The sequence below is a fragment of the Myodes glareolus genome, chromosome 23 (assembly GCF_982192425.1).
Source record: "Myodes glareolus chromosome 23, mMyoGla1.1, whole genome shotgun sequence".
Lineage (NCBI taxonomy): Eukaryota > Metazoa > Chordata > Mammalia > Rodentia > Cricetidae > Myodes > Myodes glareolus.
The window spans coordinates 17721614-17747717 of NC_142048.1; the positions used below are offsets into that span (position 1 = coordinate 17721614).

Genomic DNA, 26104 nt, shown 5'->3' on the forward strand with positions numbered 1-26104 from the left:
AGAGAGAGAGAGAGAGAGAGAAAAGAAAAGAAGCGTATTCCACTCAAAGGTACTGGTACTCTCATTGAGCTCTGCTTTAAGTTCATGCTCCTGAATCGAAAACCATTGCATTCTAGCCTCATTATTTATAACCTGAAATAGAAAGCCACGTAAGGCCTGCAGATCATTGGAGTGGCAGGCAGAGGTAGCCCAAGATGTGATCTGTGCTAACATAAGCCTACTGCAGAGACCTGAAGGCCCCATTTCTGTAATAAATTTCTGGAAAGAATGTGACACTGTAAGAAGCCAACCTGGGCTTTCCAGCTGGGTGACCTGAGGAAGCCTCTTCGGGGCCCATATCTTATCTGCAGGAAGAAGGAACTGAAGCAGCTCTAGACCCCTCCCAGGCTTTCCATGCTCCGTTCTTCCCATAGGAAAAAACTCTAACTTCCATCAGGTATGAGTACACGGTTTATTAAATATAGATAAACAGAATATCCGAGAAAATGAGAAGAGTATTCAGGTTTATGGGCCAAAGAGGTCACTGAGATTAAAAATTAATATTTATGTTTAAATGTGTAATATATTTTATATGTATCTATAATACATGTATGCATATATCTAGAGAAACAAGAACCTGAAGAAAGTGGCTGGCCACGGAACGCAACAGATCAATGACAAATACAGGTCTAAAGCAGAGGTTTTCTAACTCCTGGCAGGGTAATTTGCCCACTGGCCCTGTGTATATCTTCTGTGCCACTAGAGAGCTGGGAGATTTGATAAGATTCATGGCTAATCAGCTCCATGTGTGCGGTGCTTCCTTTCCCCCACCACCGTCAATATTGTGTTACAAAAAAACCTGTATGTTCTGGCGACAGCCTGAATCTTCTTTTAAATGGGAGTCCTAAGAACTCACCCCCTGCCTTTAATACTAACTCTGCATGTAAATTCGTGAAAGGATAATATCCTGAGATCATTTTTCAGAGGTGTTGAAAGGAACCCATTTAATGGAAGGGGCTAAAGGAGAGGAAGCTCTCTGACTTCTCCCACTGAGCTGCTGTGGGATGATGAGCCTCACACGCAGAACTGGGAAGGAGGAGTTCCCAGCTCCAGCCTATCTACGAACCCTGGGCAAATAGCTGCCTTCTTGGGTCTCAGCTTCTGCAAGAAATGTCAGAAATTGAAGTGGATCAATTTAGTAAATCTTACTGTTCTGGGATTTTCCTTGACCCAATCCCTGAAGCAATTTACCTGAACTTTTAGCCAACTATCTGCTTCTCTCTGCTGGATAGTTTAAAAAGAAAGGAAGGAAAGGAGGACGGAATGAAGAAAATCGGGATAATTGTCTAGATAATAGAAATAAAAAAAAGATTTTGTACTGATATTGCTTAGACAAAAATGTAAAAGTGGGTTGACAGATTGTTGCCTTCATTTGGTTAATTCAGTATTTATTCGATAAACAGAAAGACCTTCTACATTGAGAGTCATGTGCTATGGTACAGAGGCACAGCCAGTGTATCTTGACCTTTGTTTAAAGAGTGACTGGCAACAGGAAAGTGTGTATCTGCAGGAGACGGGCATCTGTAACTCTGGTAATGCGCCCCCCCCCCCCCCCCCCCCGCTCTGCCACAGCCCCTTCTGGGTCTTGATCAAGTTACAACCTCTCTATCTTGTCCTTGTAAGGAGAGCCAGCCCATCCTCAAAGTCCCTTCCCGGTGGAGATTTTGTTTTTGAAATGCCTTGGCATAGCCCTAACTGCCTCCTGTGAAGGCAAAATGCCCTCCTCGGTAACCCGAGTCAGCAGTTCCCTCCCATCTGGGGAGGAAAAGAAAAGCGGGGCGGTGGGAGATCGAAAGAAAAGAGAAAAAATACTGAGAAACATGTTTTGGCAGACAAGGCCTTCGGAGACTACCATGTGCGCTCCACATTGAGCAAGCCCAGGTCTTTGAAGTTTTTCTGAATGTAAAAGCATTATTCTTTCTCAAACTGTGGCTAAGTAGTACAGACGTTAAAACAATGAGGCCAGAAGGCGCAGACGCGGGACTAAGTGTTTAATTCGTCCTTCACCCAAGTGCCTGCCACCAGCTAGCCCTCCAGTAGGCACCAGGCAGCAGGCAGGCCTGCCAACCTCTGCGCCCGACTTCAGACCCAGGTTTGTCTGGGTCCTAGAACACCTTAGCGCCAACTTCGGAAGTGAGTACTTTCCCAAGCGCCAGGAGAAAACTTCCCAGATGTTTCCTGTGCTACGGAAAGCAGTCCAGGTTGGATCTGAAACATTTTTCTTACAACCGAACGGCGGCAGGTCATAAGGCCCGCCAGTCACCCCGTGAGTCCGACTCCTCTGCGAACTGCAGGGTGCGCCCTAACTTCTGCTCGCCCAAGTCTTCCGCACATCACTGGGAGCTTCCTGCAGAGAGGGACGAAGAGGGCGGGAACACAGGGGACGTTTTATTATGTGTGGAATTTTGAATCCCACCCGAAGATCTCTAGTACATCCACTCTATATTGTTTGGTGAGGCTTTTTAGTCATCGGGCTCCCATTATAAATTCTTTCCATTCTTCTATCCCACCGTAGGGTAGACCGGCAGCTTAACTAAAACCAAAGACTAACTCCACTCCTGGTTGCCCTTTCCCTTCCCTCAGTCAGTGTAGATTCCAGAAGTGGATGGGACAGGAACAGCATGGGGGTCACAAACTCGGCTTTCTGCACTATGGCCACCCAGGTCTTCTAGAAGAGGGGGCAGCCAGCTCCAGGTGCTTCCGGGTCTAAGCAAGCACTTCCGGGCTGTGTGCGCCACCCTGGTTAGCCACAGAGCTGTGGTTGGATTATCCCACGTAGTGAAGGATTTTGCTTTCAGAGGGCTTGATGACCATTGTGTCCCAATACTGTCCCGGTGGGTGACACCAGAGCGAGTATCCTTTAATCCAGAAGATGCTCCCGGGATCAAGCACTTTTTGGAGCTGCACAGCCAGGACAGGGCCTCAGCCTTCCTGAAACTGCTCCCTTCCTCGCTGGGGCGTATCTTGGACTGTCTTGACACAGAGTTAAATTCACTGGGCCCAAGATGAATGGTCTTTCTATAAACAGACCTTGGAGAAGTCCCCATTCCTAGACATTTGGATTACTTAGATTGGGACCCTTCGCGGGCCCTGCTCACTCTGACCTCTAGGGGTCAGGAAATGCGCACCGGGGTCACAGTAATGTCTTGCCAGTTAAACCAGCCAGCTAGAGCGGAGTCCCTCCAAATCTTGATGTGGGTTACTCAGAGGAAACAGGTTGTTCAGATGTTTGGGGAGGCATCAAGTGGAAGGTGGGAGTGGGTCCTCCGGAGATAATCACAGTCTCTTTTCTGACCATGAAATGAACAGCACAGAAACTGATGGGCAATGTGTGTGGGGGGGGCTTTGCTTAATAACAATTACAATAACTGTTCCTTCTCCCTCAGAACTTCAATTTGTCAACCAGGATCATTGTTGTAGCCTACTGTGTACCCAGATCTTTGTGTGGCCTTTTAGGGAAACAAGGTCATGCTCCCAGTGCATGAACTGGGCTCAGTCCTGGGAATTAGTGAGTTAGGGGGAAGGACAGGTGGTCATCCATTCAAATAATTTTTTTTTCTCAGATGCCTTTTTTTTTTTTTCTGGAATGAATCAAAGGCACCCAGAGAATGCAATACTATATGCCTGGGCCTCCAGCTTGACTTCCTTTCTCTGACCTTCCCTCCACCTGGCTTCCCTTCTGCAGGAGGAGATTTGGAATTCCCATCAGGAAGAAAGGTTGGGGAAGGCACCAGCCCAGGTGAGCATGGGAGCCACATGGTCTGGCGAACTGAGAAAAGGAAAATCATCTCCAAATGCAACCGGCCAGGTGGGGGTAGAAGCTGGAGAGAGAGAAGAGGAAAGCCGAAAAGCCCCAAGTCAGCAGGCTGCAGCGGGTGGTGAGGTGTGAGGAACAAGTCAGCATTTGGAGCAATGGAGTCAGAAGTTTGAGGCAGCCTTCGGATAACTTTCTGATTTGCAATAAAGTTCACATGACCAGAAAGATGTTTCTGATATTCCCTCATTGCTGGGTTCCTTCCCTCCCTCTCTTCGTGTCCTACATGCTCAGGAGATTTTACTGGGTCCTGGCTGAATGGTGGTGCTGACCAGATGTGGACCTAGGGGAGCTGTCCTTGATGCAGAGACCGCCTTCGTGGCGCAGGCAGGCAGAGGCAGGGGCAAGCTCGCTAATGGGTTGCCTTCTTGGGCCTCCCCTGCAAGTATCACAAAGGCTTTTTTTTTTTCTATCCCCGAAATGGGGAATCCTGGCTGTTCACTTTCCAATCATCAGCCTGTCAGTTCTTGACCCTCCACAAACGGTCTAAACTTTAAAAAAGAAAAAAAAAAAATCTATGTGAAATTCCAGGCTTCTTCTGAGGCCGGCGCCTTCCGGCTGCAGCAGTCATGTGGCTGGAATCATGCATAATTAGGGCCTGACCACTATGGAAATATAAACAAGATGTTTACTTTCCTTACCAAGAGAAAATAAATACATAAAAAGGAGGCCTGGTTTCAAAGCCGGACTCCTTATGAAGCATCAAAAGGACACAATACCTGTGGCTTTAAACTCTTTCCCCAAGTCCGCCAGGGCTGGAGGAGGGGAGGATGAACTCTCATCTAGGTGTTGTCTCTTGGCCTGTATTTCTGGGTGCAGCCCTGGGCTCCCGAGGGGACAACTCCATAGGTGTCCTATCCTCAGGGCTTGATTTCTGTGGCCAGCTCAACTCCAGACCTCTCTCAATCCTTAGGCAGAGAAGAGAACTCTGTGCTCCTAACTTCCAGGAACCAGCCTGGGGTGGGAGGAGCAGAATGCGGACTCCTTAGAAGATCAAACCTTGCCCAACAAGGTTGGGAAAATGTATGTGAAGGCATGTTGATGAACACGCTAATGAGAACCCAAGAAAGGACTGAAATTCGTAGCCCAGGGTCGCATGCACGGGGAAGGAAAGGGGGACTGCCGGTCTGGCAGGCCACACCTAACAAGAGATGAGAAATTTTCCTTGAAGACTTGAAGGAACTGTACATTGGTGAGGATAGTCAGCAGTCCAGAGGCCGCACTTTAATATTCTGGTTTTGCAAACACAAAGATAAGGAGGGCCACATGTCAGCCCAGAAACCAAAGTGTGCAACTCCTGACTGCATCCACCCGTTCGCCTTTGCGAATCTGACGGCTTTTAGGACTGTGTCATTATTAGTAAAAGATAGACACTAAATTTGTTGAGGAAAAAAAAAAGCCCCGCAATGTTTTCTGAAGTACACCAGACGTGTCTTCAAATTCCAACAGCCAGGTGTAGCATAGTCTAATAGTTCCAATAGTCTAATAGTTCTTTTCAGCCTCGCACGACCGCAAGCCCCTGAGCACACAGCTCCCCAAGGATCATCACCTCGTCCTAAAACCGGGAGAAGCCTAAGAAGCTGCAACTCTGTCAACAGGCGGGATTCCCCTACTCGCAGCTTTGGCTAGAGCCAGAGCTGCAACTGTTTTACTCATTTGGATCCCTTTCTTTGGGGACTTGGCTTAAGTAATCTGTCTAGTCGTTAATAAATGCAGTACGATCACTCTGGCCCAGATCACCCCGTGGCCAGCAGCCCAGGGGCTCAGCCTTGGACCGGCGGAGGCGGCGGCTCAGCCTGCTCCTGCGGTAGCAGAGAGGGGAGTGCCTTAGACTGGACCCCAGGCGGGAGCCGCCAGGGCTTTATTTCCCCCACCCAAGTCTCGTGGGGCTGCTGATTTCCCCCTCCACTGCCAATCCGAAAGGCTTGCAGGAATATGCAAACATGCAGTTCCCAGAAAACAAAACAAAACAAAACCTTCAGAATAAGAACAAGGAAAATGGGTTCTAGGAAGTACGTTGAGAAAAGTCAGAACGTACTTTGGGAAAAAATCCGCCCGTCCTTCAAAAGCGGGGAACAATTTTTTTCTTTTCTGTTTCTTTCTCCATGGTTTTTTGCTCTCCTTTAAATCTCCCTCTTGGTGGTCTTGGGTTTTAGTTTCCAGACACTTGGAGTCTCCGTAGGAAGCCTATCTGAGAGGAGGGAAGAGAAGGGAAGAGCAGGGAGTTTAGTTTAAATCAACAACCTAATTCCAATCTCAAGACCTAGGGTCTTCTGCCTCTGCTGTCTCCACCACCAGATAGCAGCAGAACCCCCCCACAGGAGAGGTGAAGGAGGAGTTTCCTGAACTATGTCCCCACCTGTCTGCCAGTTAGCCTTAACTGTCACAGCGGAGTTAGACAGAGTACCATCATCTGTGAACTGAGGAAAATAAATCACAATATTCTCTCTTCTCACCATGGCAACTATAAAATGAATTAATATAGCCCTGTGTGATTAAGAAGTCCCATTAAATAACCACTCATCTAGTCTCCTCTAGGTTTGGCTTAATGCTATGGGAATAAATCAGGCCCAGAGTGTTTAAATTAGTCACAAATGTATGAAATGCCCCCCCCACACACACTTCTTTTTTTAAAAAAATATTTATTTATTTTATTATGTATACAATATTCTGTCTGTGTGTATGCCTGCAGGCCAGAAGAGGGCACCAGACCCCATTACAGATGGTTGTGAGCCACCATGTGGTTGCTGGGAATTGAACTCAGGACCTTTGGACGAGCAGGCAATGCTCTTAACCTCTGAGCCATCTCTCCAGCCCCCCCACACACTTCTTTACACAGGGGAAAGTGGTTGTTCAACCTGGATGAGTATGGCTCCCGGGACTGTTCATTTCCAGACTAAAAAGGAGACTGTGGGTTCCTCTCTTCTGTTCCCCAGCTGCTTTATTCCTCTCCCCCTCTGCAGTCCCCTTTTCTTTGGGACTCGTCCTCAACATCAGCATCAGGGAAGAGAAGAACAGGAGTGGGGCTGGCCACCTCGATGCACACCTGTAAACGACCCCTCCCAAAAACCGACAGGGGAAGCAGGAGGTTCGCTAGTCATCCTCTGCCACATCACCCACTTGGGCTACACTGTCTTGTCTCAAAGGGCAAGACGTGCCTGCTGATGGCTAGAGAATGGAGAAGGTCTGTGCAGGGACTGCATCTTTATAGGATGAAAATAAGAGGGAATAATTTCCCTCAAGAAGTTTCCCTGTCGCCCACCAGGAGAACAAGGTCCACAGGATCAACTAAATGGGGCTCATAGAGGCTCAAGAGAAGCAATCATGGCAAGGATCTGTACTAGGTCCTCTGCAAATATGTTATGGTTGTTGGCTTGGTGTTTTTTTTTGTGGCACTCCTAACAGTGGGAGGAGGGGTGTCTCTGACTCTTGTGGCTACTCTTGGGACTTTTTTCCTCCTACCGGGTTGCCTCACCTAGCCTTGATATGAGGGTTTGTGTCTAGTCTTATTGTATCTTGTTTTGCTGTGCTGTGCTTGTGCTCAGTCGATATTCCTGGGAGGTCTGCTCTTTTCTACAGGGAAAGGGAGGAGGAGTGGATCTGGGGGAAAGGGAAGGTGGGGAGGGACTTGGAGTAGTGGAAGGAGGGAAACTCTATTTGGGAAGTAGCATATGAAAGAAGAAAGGAAAAGAAAAGAAAAGAAAAGGAAAGGAAAGAAAAGAAAAGAGAAAAATACCCATGTTACACTGCGTCCCTCTGAAGGCCTATAGATTTGCTTTGCTTCCCAGCTTTTCAGGCCCTACTTCTTCTCACAGCAGAGTCCTCAGGCCCAGAACCTAAGGCATTATCTTCAGAGATAGCCTCTTTAGAGAAGAAAGATGTCTGAAGCACCCTGAGACCACTGCTAGCTGAAGGCTGGCAGGTAACTTTGCAGATCAAGACCTATGGGAAGGGATCCTTGAGCTTTGCTTCCAGAAGCCCACATGCAGCACTCTGCCCTCTTTCAGCATGGAGGGAGGCAATCCCTTCTGCTTACCAAGCAAACTCCAGGCCCTGAGAAGTGAAGCAATGTTGAGGCAGTATGTGTGCGTGCGTTAGAATCAAGTTAATTGCATTATAGGCCTCCCTAGTTTTGAGCTGTTCCTACCCCAGACTGAAGAGGGAGCTTTGGGTTCAGTTTAAACACCAGGAATAAAAACTCAAGTCCAGTAATTTGAGTTTATATCTTCTCAAATCCTAACAACATGGAGGCGGGGGGGGGGGGAGGTAACATGAGTAACTTTTAGGGAGTCATTGTACTCTGGGTTCCTTTGGTTGATGAGATATATGAGCAGATGACTCTGCCACCAGAGTTTCAGACAGTATGTGGGGACTACAGCTTAAGATGCTCCACAAATCTTCAAGCGCTTAGGAGAGTATTTTCCACCACCTAAGCCACACTCCAAGAGTGTGCAGAAGATGCTCATGGCAGGCATTTCAAGTTCCTCTGCATGTCTGCCATTAGGAGATCTAGCCGACAGGGCTCTCAGAGCCATCCTGACCTAGGAGGCTGGGAGTTTATTTGAAGGCACAGTTAGGGCTGTCCTCTTTAGACCGTAGTGTCCTTTTAGGCATAAAGGATTTAGAAATGTCTTCTTTGGAGCTTGTGAAGATGGAACAACGTGAGCCTATAAAATGTTTGGCACTTAATAGGCACTCATTAAAAGTTAGTTCCTTTCCTCTATGTCCTGGAGGTAGGGGGTGGGCACATTTTATTGCTCCTCCAGATGGAAGAACTGAGGTGGGGTTGTGGAGGAGCTGGGGAGGAACATTAACATCCCTGAACTTCTTGCACTGAAGCCCAGGGACCACCAGACTTATCAAGAAAGCCAACTCAGGCCTGAGAGCTGCAACAGAGAGCTCCATTCCAGGCCCATTGCACCACAGGTGGGCTCCCAGAATTCCACTACCTATTCCTCAGCACCCCCCCCTCCAAGTTTATAGAGCAGCCCCACCCCTTTTCCTGTAGCCCTCTAGGCTATAGCTGATGGAGATCAGAATAAGGGTTTAGGAACATTGCATCCTGTACCCTTTGTGTTCAAATGCTACTCATTGGGTCTGGTGCCCATGAAGGGAAAGGGTGGCCACACACTGGTAATTAAGATGCTCAGATTCCATTCCCTGAACAAAGACTGGAGCATGGCCTGCTTGTTTGTTTGTTTCCTCTGGGGAGAGAAGCCAAGATTTTGCTCATACCAATCAAGTGCCATTACTTTTTGTAATCAGCAATCTAATGTCAGCTATTCTGAGAAGCCACGCTTGTCCCCATGCCTCCTCTTCCTATGTCTGTCCCCCTGAACCCCTTGAAAAACTCTCAATAGACCTAAGTGCCCAACCTCAAGTCGTGTTACTAAGCCAGGGTAGGGTGGTCAATCCGAGGAGGAGAGAGGAAGGCAGCAATCTCCAAGGCTGAAAGAACACTCCTCAGATCTGGAGGGCTGTGGGAGGCCTGGCTTGGAGCATGGAAGTGTTTAGCAGGTTCAGTGCCATTACTGCCTAACAGGGTGTGGAAAGGAATATGAACGTGAAATACTGTGGGAAAATGGAGAGCTTCCAAGCAGGCAACAAGGCCCCTCTGGCTGGCCTGGAAGACCCAGAATCCCTAAGCCCCTTTGTGGAGCTCCAGGAGTTGTGAACAGGAAGGCAAATGGGGAGGGGGGTATGAAATGGGAGAGAAGAGAGGAGAGGGGCACACTAGGAGCACTCTGGTGGCAGATGGGGACCCAGCTGACAACTGGGGGTAAAGCCCAGCTTCCTCTCCTCCTCAACTCCATCTTATGCTATGCATGTATGCGTATAAAAGATGAAAACAATATCTGATCCATCTTATTAAGCATCCTGCCAAAACCTGCAAGGGCCAGAAAGTATGTGGGGGCTTCCTCAAGAGGTGGGGGCGAGAGCTGGATGCCAAGACTCTAAAGTGATGGAAATGTCTCACATCAAACCCAGAGCTAGAGTACCCAAGACTGACTGCCCAGGCTGTGTCCTGTAGAGGCTCCTTCACATTCTGACAACAATATACAGACAGAGAGGGGGGTTCTGACCACCTTGGGCCTCAGCAAACCCCATCTCAGGCAATAGAGGGAGCCAGACCTCCCACCTTTTCAACAATCCTTGAGAGGTGCGACTTTTTTTTTTTTTTTTTTTGAGTTTGTGGCGGGAGGTGGGTAAAGGCACACCACTTTCCTCCCCACCCCCGCGTGGAAGAGCAGAGAAATAAGGTCTAGACTGGATTCCCTTAGAGCAAAGTAGAATTAACCTTAATCCCTGCATCCCTGGACATTCCTGACTCTTCCTAGACACGAATGCACTCAAGGGGTCTTGAAGGCAACTACTCCACGTACAGTTGAGAAAGCAGAAAGTGAATTCCTCCCTAAGAGACAGGCACCAGCCCGGTACTCTTCGTTCCTCGACCCGTTTGAAGAGCTTGTCCAGCGCTTTCGCAGCACAGGACTTCATCAGGCTGCGTCGCAGCAGCCAGGCCAGAATATAAGTTATAGCTGGTTCCAAGTTAGAAAACAGCCCCAGAGCGCATCGTATTCTATCTTACAAGTTCTCAGTCACTATTCAAACGCGCGCTAGTCATTGGCTTTCTCTCGCAAACAACTCGGCCCCGTTCTAACAGCAAACCGAGGCTGCAGGACCCGCACTGAGAAGAAAACCAGAAAGGGCGAGATGGGGGGCTGCGCGAGGAGGATAGGAAACAAAGCTCCGACTTCGAGTGTCGTGCTGACCTCCAATCCTCCTTCAGGCCCGAAGCTGCAGAAGTCACACCTGGCGCTCCTGCCCCCGGGGCGCACGAAGGACCGACGGTGCAAGTCCGAGGGAGTCGGCGGCCCTGGGCACACGGGCCTCCTCGGAGGGCCGAGGCCGCGCGGGTCGGGAGCTCGCAGCTTCTTCCCCAGTCTCCTCCAGGTCTCCCCGCTGCGCGCGTGGGGCCTGGAAGCCGCGCGGCCCGGGCTCCTCGCTTCCCTCCCTTCCCGGGTGAGCTCACTTCCTCCCGCGCCGCTCCATTCCCCCCGGCTGGGACCCGCTCCGGCCTCCCGCGGCTGCCCGGCCAGCACAGCCTCTCAGCCCGGCCTCCCCCTCGCTCCTTTCCCGCCCTAGGGGCTTGTTGGACCCCCGCCCTGGAGCCGGGTGCAATTCCTCGTGGAAGAAAGCGGAAGTAGAAACCTCGGAAGTCAGAGGAAGCGGTTTCTCGCAGCTCCCGCTGAAAGCCAGGCCTAGGTTCTCCTAGATGCCCATTTGACTCTGGGCCAGAGCCTGAGGCTCTTTTCTTGCTTTCTCCCTTTCTGCCCCGCCCCCTTTCACCCTGTTTCTCACTTTAGCTCATTCGTGTTTTAAAAATTCATATTAAAAAGAGCAATTTCGCGTTTAAAAGTCGACAGAAGCAAAGGGGGAATTACAAATAGGATGGGGTTTAATTACCTGGTAATACTCCTCTTACGCCCTATAATTAAACAGAGATTCTAGTGGCGCTTGAGGGCCCACAAGTGATTATTACAAGCATATTTTACGTTTACATTAAAACTCTTTCCCCGGAGTGTAATATGGGATTCGACTTCATTTATTCGTATTTCAAAACTGAGCACTGAGGCCAGAACAAGGCTTTCCAATAATGGAAAGCTGGCGTGCAGAGGCTGTTTGGTTTCCTTGGTTGATTTTAATTTTTGCCCTGTCTTGTTGATAGTGAGTGCCCCTTTTCCCCCCCCCAAAGCCACAGCACCTGCACTCTTTGTTCCTACCCACGGATAAAAATATGTGTGTAAAGACCAGAGAAACTTGGGAGGCTCCTCCTAATATACAGACTGCACAGCCAGGCACATCGAGTACTCCCCAGAAGTACCCTAGAAACTGAGAAGCCTCGGTTCAGACCTAAGCAATCTCCAGCGCTCTGCTCTTTGTCATTTCTTACTTTTACCTCTCTTAGAGATTTCTTGTTGATCCACTGCAGTCCCCTAGCAGGCCTATAGTCTCTCCCCACCCTAGGAGAGAGCTTAGCCTAGCAGTCTCCTGAACCTATGGTCCCAACTCCACCTCAGCGACCCTTGGCTATAAAGGAACCTCATACTTGTGTGGCCACCAGAACCTCTCCACCTTTGAATTAGAACTGCTGTCTTTTTTAGGAATACCATTCCCTTTCCCCAGGAGAGACCAATCCATTCTTCTGACTGACTTAGGAAAATATTAACCAGCAAGAAGTATCTGTAGTGTGGAAATGACAGCCTCCAACAGCCCTCTTGGAACAGAATGAAGATGGTCAGGAAATGGTGGAGATAGGTCTCTTTAATCATCCGACCACCAGATGAGAATTTCTGTCTTCCCACCTAGGTCTCTACGATGCCTCCCCTTTAAAACATTTCCTGCCGAAACTTCCTCTTATTTATTTTAAATAAACAAGAGATCCCTGGAAATAACCACCCACAGAAGGAAGAGAAACCCATCACTCCCGTTTTTTTCTCTAGTTAATGAGACCCGATTTCCTAGTACCATGAGAGCATCTTCCAACATATCACATACATGGAAGTGGCCGGACCAGATGAACTCTGCGGGTCCACATCAGCTGCTGAATTTAGTTCTCGTCTTCTGTATTCAATATTATATGTGCATGCAAGTACACATTTTCAGAAATATACACTTATACCCCATGTGTACATATAACATTTATAATAGTCTGTGCTGAGAAGCAGAAGAGGAGAATATTTTAAAATTCTGAGGGCCTCTTCTTTGGTGGGTCTTTAGAGATCAGTCTCCCCTTCTGGGGATGGAAAAAGACCTCCAAAGTGGAAAGCCAGAGAGTGGGTAAGTGGGTCTCCTAAATGCTGCCATCATCCAGGTCTATTCACAGTCACATGATTCATTAGAATCCTTAATCCTCATGAGAACACTAGCATCAGACCTGCTGACCCTGCCAGTAAAACCTCATAAAACTGGCCAAGATGCTGGCCAACATATGCACATGTTAAATTAGAGTGACATTGTTCTTTGGTTTCTAGTCAGATGAACAGCGTCAGGGCTGCAGAGGGGCAGAAGGTTTCAGGTCCCTTTCACCACCAACTGCCCTTTGGTTCCACCAAGGCATCACTGGACCACAATACATGAGCTGAAAACTAGTCCACTTTACTGGCCAGCTTACCCTCAGCATTTAAGGCAAACTCTGCCACTGGGTCCCTAAGAGTAGGCAAAAACCTACTCATAGAAAGAAACAAAAACTTTGGTTGTTTTTTTTCTAATTCTAGTAGTATTTTAATGCAGGGGTTGCGAGAGAATCCAAAGTGAAACGGACATATTTTCGTTATTAATAAGTGTGTAGATACTTAGCAGCCCTCCTCCTACACCAAGTGACTAGAGTCTTACCAGGGACTGAAACTGCTTCTAACATCATTTACAGGGGTGAGGAAAGAATGGTGTGGTGGAGAAGAGCTTGGGCTTGAGTCAACTTAACTACAATCCTGCTCAAGTACTGGAAGCCAAAGAATAACCAGAAAACAGAACTACTTCATCTCTTGTTTCCTACAAATGACACCTTTTTCTCTAAAAAAAAAAAAAGTCTTCTTCATCTATGTCTTTCATATAAACAACAATAAGGATAAGCTACTGTCTAGGCTAAACTCAGGCATAAGCCCCTTAAACTTTTCCCAAGACCACAAAGATGTAGATAAAGGTGTTATTTGTTCTGCAGAAGTTGAAAGATTTGGGTGATCTTAAGAGAAACAAAAGCATTTTTTTGTTTGTTTTTTATAAAAACCAATTACTTCTGGCCTTATCTTCATCTCATGTGTTGGGTGTATGGACTCCATATCGCTGGAGGTCAAACCTAGTGCCTCAAGCACACTGGGCAAGTACTCTAGCACCTTTCTTTGCCTCTGAGCATGCTTTCATCATTTGTTGAATTATAAATAACAAAATACCCGAGAGGCCTAAGTCTGCATGGGCCATGACATCTCAGAATTTATCTCACTTATTTTTATAGTGAATATGTTTCATCTAATCCTTTGCCTATCCATTTAGAACCTGCATAAATTAATTGCATATGAGGAACACTGTAGGAACTCTCTTATAGTAAGAGAAAATTTATTCATGACTTATTTGATGCATAGCAATTTAGCTGTTTTCAATTTGGAGGGATGAAGGGACGGATTGGTGGAAAAGGGACTTCTTAACTTGTGCATGGCCTGAGACTCAATCCTAAGCACCCAAAAGAACACAAAAACAAGATCAACTTGAGTTGGAAGAAAGGTCACACTAAAACGCAAAAAGCCACTTCCACAACTCTAGATAAAATTGTATAATTTCTATCTTTCTAGCTGCTTTCCCTTTCTTCGCTTTCTTTCCTCCCTCTCCTGATTCTGTGGCATCAGTCACAGAGTAAAGACAGTCAAATATGGAGCCTAAGTGATCATTTGTTCTGGTATATCCCTAGTTGTAAAATTTAAGTTACAATTAGGATGTATCTTACACCACAACTTTCATGTGTTGTGTGAGCCTCTTCAAAGCCTCCAAGGAGCTTCCCCATCCCCTCCCATTTCCTCCAGCTGAACAGACATAGTCGATGGTGACTTGCAACGCTAGAACCATGGAAAAGACTTTTGGCATTGCCATATATTAGAGAGCTTAGAGAAGATGAGAAGCAATGAAGAACAGTGGGTAGGAAATAGCTGGAAAGCCTTGTTGCCTGTCTATTTTGTCGATATTTTTGGCTCACAAGAACAACATGCCTTTTCCTTAGGAATATATCTCATGAGGTGAGATGGTGCAAATTTGTAATCCCAGCACTTGAGAGATGGACGTATGAGGAGGGATGCTTACTTAGTTCATGGCTAGTCTAGATTAAAGGTGGACCTATCTTTACAAACAAACAAAGCCAAGGAAGAAATCCTGATGCAGCATATTTAGCATCTGTCACATATTGAGAGGAAGTACTTGTTGCTATCTGCTGAGAATCTAGGATTTAAAAACACATAATTTGCTTTTTGTTGTGTTTAATAGGTCCTAAATTGGAAATATGACCAGGAAATGCTATTTTTATGAGAAGAAAAGCATTTTAGGTGCTCTCCTTTCATCCTCCCAAAGAGGGGAACCAGTCAGTTTAAAGCCACTCACAACTCCAGTTAGGTCACTGGGAACATAGATTTGAAGGAGCGAGAGCCTTTAGCACCACCGGGTAAGACTAAGCTACAGTATAACCAGAAAGATAGTTTCTAGCAGATGTTTTGTACTGGACATTCCTTCCCCCCCCCCCCACCCAGGGAGAAGATCCTTACCTAGAAATGGCTTCCTTTCTTCCACATACACCCAATTACACATCTCAGAGTGGGCTGTGTACTTTGCTTCTTTGCCAGGACACTAAAGGGGTAGGAGATAAACAACTATGACTTAGGAAGAAAAACACAATGCTTTAAACTTGTGTGTGTGTGTGTTTCATTTTGTTTTGTTTTGGGAAAGAGAGTCTTGCTATATAGTCCTGGCTGGTCTGGAATTTGCTGTGAAGACCAACTTGACTTGCAACTTTTGGTGATCTCCTGTACCCATGTTCCAAGTGTTCAGATTTTAGGGTAGAAACCATGCCTTGTTCAAACCTTCTTCTTCTTCTTCTTCTTCTTCTTTTAATGGAAGCATCAAAACTCAGGGTGAACTCAGAAATCAAAGGAACCGTGTATGTTTGGGGTTGGATAATCACTCACTTTCATTACTTCCAGGTAATTAAAGAGTTCTTGCAAGCCCAAAATATTTTAATTTAGAACTGCTGTGGTCTTCAAGAATGTGCAAATAAACAAATCCACCCCGCTGAAGGACACCGCTCCGCAACTCCCTCTGATGTTTACGTCTCTAGGAGGTTTTCATGTTGTACAGTCCAGGCTTGTAAACAACCTAATCTGCTCTAGTGGCAAAGGTCAAGTTGCAAAATGAAAGGGCTTACAGAGAAACTGTCTTATTTAAATGTACAGTATATAGGAAAGTAAACTGGGAATGATCTCTGCTCCATCCGTTTTGTGTTCATCCATAGATTCTGCCCCACACCTAAAATTCGGTTATCTTTCCCCCACTAGACAGGTGTTTATGTGATTCCCATAGTATGCTGGGAGGGAGTTTCATATAGTGGCCAGGAGAAAGAATGGGCCTGAGACCCCAAAAGGTAGGGATGGAGGGAGACAGTTGGGGTAGGAAGGGAATGAAAAGGGGTTGAAAGAACCCCTGGTTTTCCCCCAGCTGTTGGAACTTGTGGTGCCAGGGTTTTTCAAAGACGACAGAGAATAGGTAGTATAATTCCTTTTTCCCCTAAAGAATGCCTTTCCCACAAATAAAGATAAGTCTTCAGGCTGAAACTGGTTCCCCTCCCACGAGGAGTGAACAGAGGTTGGGAAGAAAAAAATGTCCGGAGTTTAGTAAAAATAACAAGATTATGGAAACAACAGAAGGAGTCAAGGTATTTGTGCAAAAACAAACAAACAAAACAAAACACAACAAAACTTCAAGACCAGGCCAGTGTGAGTGGGATCTCCATATTTCAAGTTTTATAGACAGTCTTTTCCCTAAAGGATATACTTTCATTAGGCCATAAATGCACCAGCAGATGAGAAAGGGAAAGAGGTGTGTGTGTGTGTGTGTGTGTGTGTGTGTGTGTGTTCATCAGAGACAGGTGTGAGGGCTGAGGCATGTGTGTGGGTTGAGATATAGGTGGCATCACGGTGTAGGGTGTGCCAACCACCTCTCTGGGTGGTATTTCCCAGTTTTGACAGAAGTGCCAAATTTCCCTAAGTCTACTAGTCTCCTCCTCACCCCATCTCGTGTGTGTGTGTGTGTGTGTGTGTGTGTGTAGGCATATATTTTCAAGTTTGTAACAATTTTAATTTTATTAGTTGTGTCCTCACTCTCTGAGCTTGGGTGCAAAGAAAATGTGCTGTTGAGGATTTTTCAATGCCTGCTGCACCTTGGTCCATGGATCGGTGAGGTAAAATCCTCCAAAGCCTAAGGGACCTAACTGGATGCCCTCAGAGCTCCTTTGTTTCTGCCACCGGAGAATCGTCCAGCCTCCCTGGTCACTGCTAACTTTTTCAGGCAAGTTCCTTAGAGTCAGGGCGTTGCTCCTATCAGCATCCGTGGGCGGCCTCTGGGAGAGCGGTTGACTCCACAGCACTTAGAGGTCGGTAGCAGTTTAAAAGTTATTGTAAAACATCACCTGGATGATATATTGTCTAGGCCAGATTAGCAACCATATCCTATGTTTAAAACACACCCTGAATTGTGGCTCTGTTTCATTAGGGAACTGCACCCAATGGAGAAGAATGGGAGCAATAATTACTTCCTTCTTGGAAAAAAAATATCTGTTTCTAAAGAAAGCATTGGAATCAAGGACGAGTTAGGTAATGTGTATTAAAAGGCAAGCAGGTCGCTGTCGTTGAGGCCCAATCGCAGTTCGTAGTTCAAGGCAAACTGCCTTTAATTGACACAGTGTATATTCCCCTGTTCGTCTCAGGGCTGCCCTGGCAGGGACGCCCCAAGAGTATTTATTTCTAGGGTGGAAACAAAACAACCCCCGTCTACCGCGTTAAGAGAGCGCTCCAAGATGGACTGCCGGAGAAAGGCTTTTTGACCCGGGTGGAAATTAGTCATATTGACAGACGCGCAGGAAAGGTAAATTACCCGGCGCGCTGACGTTACGCAGAAGCGCTCCGTGTTCCGACTCAGCGGCGGTGCGGAGGGGGCTAGAGGCTCCCAGTTCTTTGCCCCAGATTCCCATCAAGACCGTTAATTCTCCGGACTTGGAAATTCAATGAGAAGGCGACCCAAAGAGCTCTTGTAAGATGCTGGACAGGTAAAAGATACACAAATAAAGCAAACACAAAGGGAGAAAAGGTTTACCATTTCTGAGCTGGGGTATGGACAAAGTACAGAACCCAGTGAAAAGGCTAGCTAAGTCCGCAGAGGAAGGAAAGGGGGAGGAGGCTGGGGGGCGCGGACCTCGAGGCTCAAGAGCCTAGGCCGCCACTTGGGAGGTCCCGGCCTCAGTCTGGCCAGGCCAACCGTACCCCCGGGAGAATCGGAGTTAGGGCGGGTCACAATTACACCTCGGCTCCAGGCGAGGACTTAAAACCGAGTGGTGGGGACTGCAGTCTGGAAGCAAGGCCCCCGCGGTCATCAGAGGGGGGCCAGGCCCGTGCACAGGAACCTTTTACAAGACATGTGGGTACAAGAAAACAAAATCAAAATAAACTACTTTCATCCATCATGGGCAATGAAAATAAAAGCTGCCTTCTTGAGGTGGGCGGGAGATTTGAAATTCAGCGTGTTTTGTTTTCATATAGAGTTTTTCGGTTTTACCCGACAATTGAGGCTGGAAGTGTGTGTGTGTGTGTGTGTTGGAGGGGGGGGACACGGACACATACTAATACATTGGTGGATGTGGGTGGGGTGGGGTTCATAGATTCCCCATAAGAAGGCACGTAAATACTCAACACAAGTTGGAGAATGCTTGCATACCAGATGACAGTGACATTAACAGGGTCTAGTGGCCCATTTCTCGTTTCTTTCCAAAGATTAGACTCTAAAGGGAGCAGATTGGAAGGCATTAAAAGTGTCATCTAGATTTGACCAAAGGGTCTACTTGAAAAGTGTAGACACCATGTTTGATCCCACAGGTCATGAGGAGCCGCTTTCTCTCCACGGCTGCAGGGTGGGTCCTCCCCACCTAACTCGGACTTGGGTCCTTGGCTCAAAAGGAAGAAAGAGCCAGCTACCTGGCGGCCTTGCTGCCAGGTTGTCCGGGTGAGGAAAGTGACGATTCCTCACCCGCAGGGTCTCCGCCCTGCAGAAGTGCGGCGGGTGGATTCTTGGACTTTGAGCGTGTCATCTCGGTATTTTTAGTTTCCTGGACGCTCCAGCTGTGTCTTATACAGAGAGGTTGTGGGAGAAGGACGGTGGGGACTGCCAGAGTGTTTAAAAGGACACACTGCTTATTATTAAAGCAAAATAGAATAAAATGCGCTCTCTCATTTCAAATGTTTCCTCTGAAAAAATGCTCCAAGATTCACTAATAAGAAAACCTTGGAGTGTGTGTGGGGGGGGCAGATGGGTGGGGCCTAGAAACCGCTCTTCCCGCAGTACTGGGAGTCCGGGGCTCTCAACTTTTCTTCCCTCTCTTTTCTGCCTCGGCCACTAGCCCAGAGCTGGGCAGAGCAGCTCTTCCTGAGAAGGACAGGGGTTGGGGGTGGGGATAAGAGAGGAATCTCTGTTGCTTCCGGTGAGCAAAGGTTCAAGATATTTAAAGTCACTTATAAAGAACAGTTTATAATAAACCCTATTTCTGCAACCCAATTTCCATCCCCCAAAACGCCCGGGAATGCGGGGTGGGGGGAGTATCGGGTAGAGACTTGGGCTTCCACGCGTCCCCTCTCACCTTGAGAAGGCCGGAGTCCACCAGTCTCACCGCTCAGATCGCAGCTCGGATCCACGCAGCTCGGATCTACTCTTTCCTTCTTCCTAAGGGTTGTTGGCTCCTGCAGACTCTCATCCATCCTTCACCGACTCCAACCACAACGTTAACACCCAGCCTCCCTTATCACGGACTCCGCACTGCCGGCGGGAGCAAGGACAAGGTATTTTCAGTTTCCTCCTTTATCTCCCACCCTCCCCGCCTCCAGTTTCTCTATTCCAGAGTGTGTGACTCACGGGGTCCACCTTGACTTCCCCTCGCATGCCACAGACTCACTCCGTATTGTCGACGACGACAGCTTCTACCCACTGGATTGCCTTGCCTTCGGAGGCCCTCAATGCTCGCTTGGTGCGGTGAGCCGGGTGAACAGGAACCCCCAGACCCACCGCATCTACTCTATGAGTGACCCTCGCGAGTTGAAGATACACAAAGGAGAGGAAGTACAGAGCAAAGAGGAAGAGGGGAAAATAAACCTAGCCTACAAGCATGCACTCAAAACCAACTTTGGGGTTGGACTGTTTCTATTTCAAACGACGCGACCTGGATGGATGGAGTATCCGGGGAAGGTTTTTGAAGACGTATAGGACGAAGGGTGAGTTTTCTGTTGAGAAACTCAATCTGCCACACAGTAGCGGCTCCATCTGGGATCTGTCACTGCTGACAGCACCACAGGGCACAGCCGTGATCTTCTGCACAGCCTGCACTCCCCGAAATACCCTCCTTAATCAAAGGATGTCTGCGCGCCGGCGCTCAGCTGACCGCTGGAGCAGAGAGGCCTGCGGGTTCCACCCCGCCCGCCCCCCTCCCCATGCTCTCAGCCTCCCCAATCCCGTCTTCCAGAGCATTAATTAAAAGCGGAAAAAAGACAGAGACTGATGTCATTGCTCTCAGATCATAAACGTTAGAGTCATCCTGTGAGAATCCCTAAAAATGACTTTAATGAATAATTTCAGAGACAGTTATGGTTTGAGGTGATTACTGAGCGAGAATATGAAAACCAGATTTGCAAGGAAGGCGATGGTCAGGCGGTCTGACCGCCACTTTCCCCCATTAAAACTGCATCAGGTTTTCTTCTGCCCCACTACTAGCTACAAACTTAGATTTTTGTTTTTTTTAAAACAAAAGCCACAAGTGAGGAGGCACACACACACACACACACACACACACACACACACAGAGAGAGAGAGAGAGAGAGAGAGAGAGAGAGAGAGAGAGAGAGCGTTCCAAGCAACAATATATCAACCCACCTTATAAAGAAGGTCCAAACATCAGTGGTCATTGGCGACCATATTTTCACAAAGAAGGGGATTTGCTGCCGTCTTGGTTTAGAATAGTATCATTTTTGGCCTCCTCCAGGCAATATGCTTAATGAAGGTTGAGAACTCTCTACCCTTGATTAAATGCACTTTTTGATCTAAGTGATTTTTAGCTTGCTAAGCAGCAAGCATCAGGGGAATAAGTGATGTGTTTCGACAGGTCTCCCTGACTCTTCAGTTCTTGGTCACCAGTGGCTGGAAGATGCCTTGGTGTGACAACACAGAGTGATATCTTGAAACACTCCATCTGGTCATAGGAGAGCACTAGATTATTGGGTCTTGTCACTTCTGATGGTTTGTGTATTAATACTATTAGACCTTGATCATAATGGCACATACCTGTAATCCCAGTGCTTGGAAGGCAGAAGCAGGAGGATTACCATCATCTGACACTAGCATAATCCACATAGAGTTCTGGGTTAGTTTGAGCTATCTTAGTAAGATCTTGTCAGCCACAAACACACTTTGAAGAGGAAAAATTACTTGAGAAAGCAGCTGAGGTACTGGTTGGAGGACAGAATTGTCAAGTACCCCCTGATTATTACCCAAAAGGTTCAGCTTCCTATGAATCTAGATTCTCTGCTTGGGGTCATAGACAGAGACTCTCTGACCAGTGACTCACTTAATTTCATCCCAGCCTCACGCAATTTATACCCAGAGCAAGAAAACACTGTAGGTCAGAATAATGGGGATTTTTGTGGTTTTGAGTGACCTGATTCAGAAATCTGGCCAGGCGGTAGTGGGGCACATCTTTGGCCCCAGACCTTGGGAGGCAGAGACAGGCGGATCTGTGAGTTTGAGGCTAGCCTGGTCTACAGAGCGAATTCCTGTCTTGAAAAAAACCAAACCAAACTAACCAACTAACCAACCAACAAAACAAGCAACCGCCCCCCCCCCCAACCAAACCAAATCAAAACTTAGAAATCTGGCTGACTGCACCAACCAGATTTCAACATAAAGGCACACTGTGAAGAACTCACCCACCACACTGTAAAACTCGGTGCTTTGTACTCACTGCCTTTTCTTCTTAGCCAGGCCAGAGTAATAAGTCTAATAAGTCTGCAAGGGTGGATTCTTCAAACCACATACTTCAGAGGTCCCCCCACCACTAAGAATTAGAATGGTAAGTCATTTTCTCTAAAGGAGATAATTCCCCATTTCCATCCTAGATTATGTGAAGACATAGAGTCTGCTCTATAGAGTAGCTCCACCTGATTGTGAAGAACTTTTGGGGGGTTCTGGATTTTTCAATTGTTTTTATATTTTTGGTTCCCTTAGTGGATTTCGTCACTTTATCACTTTACTCAAACCAAGGCTGTCTTCTTTCCCCTCCGAATTGTAAGCCTCTGACCGAATATGCAGCTTGCTCTGTTAGGTGTATGAGGAAATAAACCCCATTCTACGAAAGCATCTATTATTGATGAAGTTAAATCGAGCTGTAGAAGGATACAGGTCCTGGTGAATTCTCTCTTGCAGAGTGCAGACTTCGATAATAGAGGCCCTGCCTTCCTCTTTTCTCACATGTGATGTCACCCTTACCCACACCAGGAAGTGTTTCTGGGGGGTCAAAGAAGACATTTCTAAGACCCTGGACTAATTATGGTGGTTGGTGTGGCCCCAGGCCATGTTTCCAGAGTTCTCTGAGAGTGTTCTAAGAATTGCAAGCTCTAAAATGAAGCCCATGGCCTGGCCAATCAGAATTTTTGGAAGTTTGGATGAAACAGGGGTCGGTTTGTAATTTTGTCAGTTCTCTGGGGAATGAAAAGCCCCATCCTGAAGAGTTTGGATACTGAGTTCATCACCGCACCTGTCCGTCAGGCAGCAGCTCCGCAGGGTCAGGGGTCTTGAGCTTCTAGGATTCACACACAGATTTCACTCCTCTGCTTTGCACACTGCAACATAATACAGGATAAAGCTGCCACGCTAGTCGCGTGGCCTGCTTAGGAGCTAACCGGGCAGCTCACTAGATCCCTCGTTTGACTGCAAAAGCAGGTGCAGAGGTGGCAGCCTCAAGAGAAGTCATGCTCTGTAATCAACTTTTGCCAGGTCGTCCCCTTCCTTAGGCTAAAATTTCCATCATTTGGTCCTGGGGACTATAGCTCAGGCAGAGGCCGTGGGCGGGGCACTAACTACCTCTAAGAAGTTTCTTGAGAGTCCCTAGGTTACATAAGAGCCTCTCGCATCCACGTGAGTTTTCATTTTGCACTGACGTTACTTTCCTGGCTCTGTTCGAGAAGGGAAGCAGCGCTTGGCTCAGGGGTAGTCAAAGAGCTAAGGTTGGTGGGGACCAATCGAAGAAGGCTTTACTAAAGAATGCTCATGACGGACAGGGTTGGAAGGTTTCAAGTAAGCATCGCCAACTGGCCCCTTCTCACCCCAAACAAGGAAAACAAAAAAGTGTTTTAGGCTAAAAATATATGTATTTAGAAGGTCTCTTCGCGCAGGCGGATGGAGTTTTCCAGCTGCCTGCCTGGCCCCGGGAGAACTTGGCCGCGCAGCAGCCGATTACACCCAGCTCTGTTGGGATGGCTCCGAGCCGTCTGCCCTGACGTCAGCGAGGCTCTGGGCCCCGCTGTGGCGAGATAGGAGAGCGCAGCCGGGCGCAGGCGCGGCACTAATCACTCCCAGATGTCCCTAATAGCAGAGATAAAGACGGACAGAGAGGCCGGGAATAAATTTGTAATCAGGGCTCTACCATCTGATCATCAAAGCGGCCGAAATGCCGGGAGAAATTTGGAGGGAATGTGTGTGCAGGGGATTGGATGCTCGCGCTCCTGGAGGAGAACTGGCCTGGCCAGGGTGGAACGTTGAGAACCCGAGAAGAAATTTAGAACTGCGCAGGAGTCCGGGATTCTGTTACTGTTAACTTCTCTAGAAGGCCGGCCGGCCAAAGCAGCTCAGCCGTCATAGGCTAATTAGAACTGGGGCAGACAGTTACTGTGCAATGTAGCACACCGGCTGGGTGGTGAGGCGGCGCTTTTAGAACTGTCCGGCCCCCGGAAACGTGGGATTGGTTTCCTCTTTTGGAGCGGCCCCCTTCTTCCTCTTTTAAACAGTTAAAAATACCTAATGCCCCCCGCCCCCCGATAATCTCCACAACAGCAATTCATTGCCTCGTCGCGAACCTTTTCGATTGTTGGGGTCTCCGATTTCTGAACCCCAGTCTGAGAGCGGTTTCTGGGATTTTTCTTTCTGTTCTAGAGATCCAAGGGCTGGGACTGGACTGGAGAGAATTCTCGCGTGTTCGGAAGACTCGTTAGCGCCCTCTCCTCGTGCGGAGATCTGGGCCGGAGGATCTGACTCCCAGAGGCACCGGTTCTCCCCAGTTAAGATAGCGTGACTGGATGGGTAGCGGCTTGGGCCCAGATTCAGCAGTCTATGGGGCTTATGCCACCACAAACTTCCTTCTAAAGCCAACTCCGTTTTGCATCCACCGGTCAAACTTTCTTCCAACTCCGAGTACGTAGACATAGCTCACGCACAGGGAGAAGCAAGGCGCATGTGAAGCGACGGTCGAAGAGAAACCCAGTACCCGTGCAAACGACTTTAGAAATAGCACAGGTTTAAAGACACAGGAATAAAGGAGCTGATCCCTGCAGTTTGGAGACCCTCTGTTACAATGCAAGTCCAGACTTTTGTGGTATCCCTTACAGTTTGCTGTTCTTTTGAGCACACTTCAGGCCCTCGTATCTGGCCCAGGTTCTCCCGCTCAAAATCTCTCAAGAAGAGTCCCCACCCCCTGCAGTTTGTAATTTTGCATTTGAAGTCGTTCTCAATTTCCACACCTCTTCTGCAAAATCTGAAATCCTTAACTGCCCTCTGCTTCTCTCCACCTACTTTGCAAGTGCAGGTGGCTAGTTCTGAGATTCTAGCTTTGGGGCAACAGCCAGCAAGGCCACAGGTGAGGGGCGGGGACTGGGCCACCTCTCCACGTGGGATTCCAGCAGACACATTTTCGGAGGGTCCCCAAGAGTGTCTTCATTCATGAGACTGCTGCATCCATTTTCATCCGTGAAATCGAAAGCCTTTTACCGCCCAGAAAGGCAGCCTAAGACCCGAGGCCCACAACGAAAATGCTGCAGCCAAGGGCCTAACCAGAGCTCCCTGACTCCCTACTTCCTTAGTGTGGCCCTGGGGCGGAGGAGGCAGGCAAAGTCCCCCCACCCCCAGTGACCTAGCTGTCATTTGTTACCCTTGCGCTCTGGAAGCTGCTGTCAATGCTCCTCTCTTGGAAAAAGTCCTGGAAGACTGAGCTGAGGAGAATACTGAGGTCCACTCTGAGACTCCAAGAGAGAAAGAGAGAGAGAGAGAGAGAGAGAGAGAGAGAGAGAGAGAGAGAGAATCCCTTGCTTGCAGACGCTCCAGGGTTATCAGACTTTCGTCCTGCGTGGAGGTCTGGGGCCAAACCCTGACAGCCAGATCGACCATCAATTCACCTTCCGCGCCCCAGCTTCCCATTTAGCTTTTAACGTCAAATCCTACATTTTTGTCGGCTCCGGTCTGTCTAGAACGCTTGTGAATTCGCTGCAGGAGTGATTGCTCTTAACAAAATGGCAGCAAACACATTATCAGAGCAATTAAAACAGAGGCCTTTTAGCCCGTCCCACAAGCAGGAGCTTGGGGTCTTTGCCCTCTACTGCTTTTAAACAAAGGAGAAAAAGAGGCGTTTTGTAGAGAGAAACATGGGAAGTACAGCAGAAATCCTGCTCACTTCATCGCTTCATCAGGGTCTGACAAGGCAAGGCAGGTTTATTGGGCGGTTAGGGATGCTGGGAACAATTGAGATTCGGGTCTGAGGGAAGGAATAATCTGTGTTCTGCAGGTTGAAGTGTCCTCCTAGTTCAGAACTGTGGCTCCTTAGAGGAGCCACAACTCAGCTGAGGTGCTGGAGCACCCAGGAGGGCTTTCTGCTGGCTGAAGTATTAAGTCAGCTGGATTTCTAGCCCGCTGGGATTTCCTGACAGGTTGAAATGGGAGCATGCATTCCGTGCCAGGGCCTAGGACTGGCAGGCTGGAGGGAGAGAAGGTCCTGCAGCTCAGTGGCCTTGGAGAGTCAAAGAGGGTGGATACCTAGGGTGGCCATCTAAACAGAGGGGGATTAGTAAAACAGGAACACCTGACAGCACACCAGGATCTTCTAGTTCCCTGAGCTGGTATTTAGTAAAACAGAAAATGTGAGCAAACCAGGAAAACATTAAGACCCAAAGAGAAGCCCCAAGCAGGCCCAGACCCAGGCCCCCGGTGAAGATAAATGTCTTTAAACCACCACCCGTTCCTTCGCTGGCCACTCTCTTAGTCTCCTTTCTTCTACCTCTAGAACCTGTAATCTTCCTTCTGAGCTGCTAAAAGTAAAGATGCTGTAGACCTTTGCAAGCAAAAGGAAAGAGTCACTTGGCCAAACAGTCAAGAGCTACAGAAAACCTGGGCTATCCCCCCCCCCTTATAAACAAAGGCAAGTGTCTG

The 26104-nt window shown here is 47.9% G+C and overlaps 2 long non-coding RNA genes across 4 annotated transcripts; one reads left to right on the forward strand and one right to left on the reverse strand.

Annotated features, from left to right (window-relative positions):
- Nucleotides 1-2015: 2015 nt before the first annotated feature.
- Nucleotides 2016-19739, reverse strand: LOC146890623 (uncharacterized). 3 transcript variants are annotated; one of them, XR_014998529.2, is made up of 5 exons: nucleotides 19602-19739; nucleotides 19290-19465; nucleotides 15157-15238; nucleotides 5892-6044; nucleotides 2016-2386 (listed from the first exon to the last, which is right to left on the reverse strand). It is a non-coding gene; the product is annotated as an uncharacterized LOC146890623 (long non-coding RNA). The 3 variants fall into 3 exon arrangements; XR_014998527.2 differs by lacking the exon at nucleotides 2016-2386 and having other exon boundaries at nucleotides 5047-6044; XR_014998528.2 differs by lacking the exon at nucleotides 2016-2386 and having other exon boundaries at nucleotides 5047-6044; nucleotides 19562-19703.
- On the forward strand, nucleotides 17359-19735 carry LOC148118313 (uncharacterized). The gene is made up of 3 exons (XR_015736136.1): nucleotides 17359-17708; nucleotides 19378-19488; nucleotides 19596-19735. It is a non-coding gene; the product is annotated as an uncharacterized LOC148118313 (long non-coding RNA).
- Nucleotides 19740-26104: the final 6365 nt, after the last annotated feature.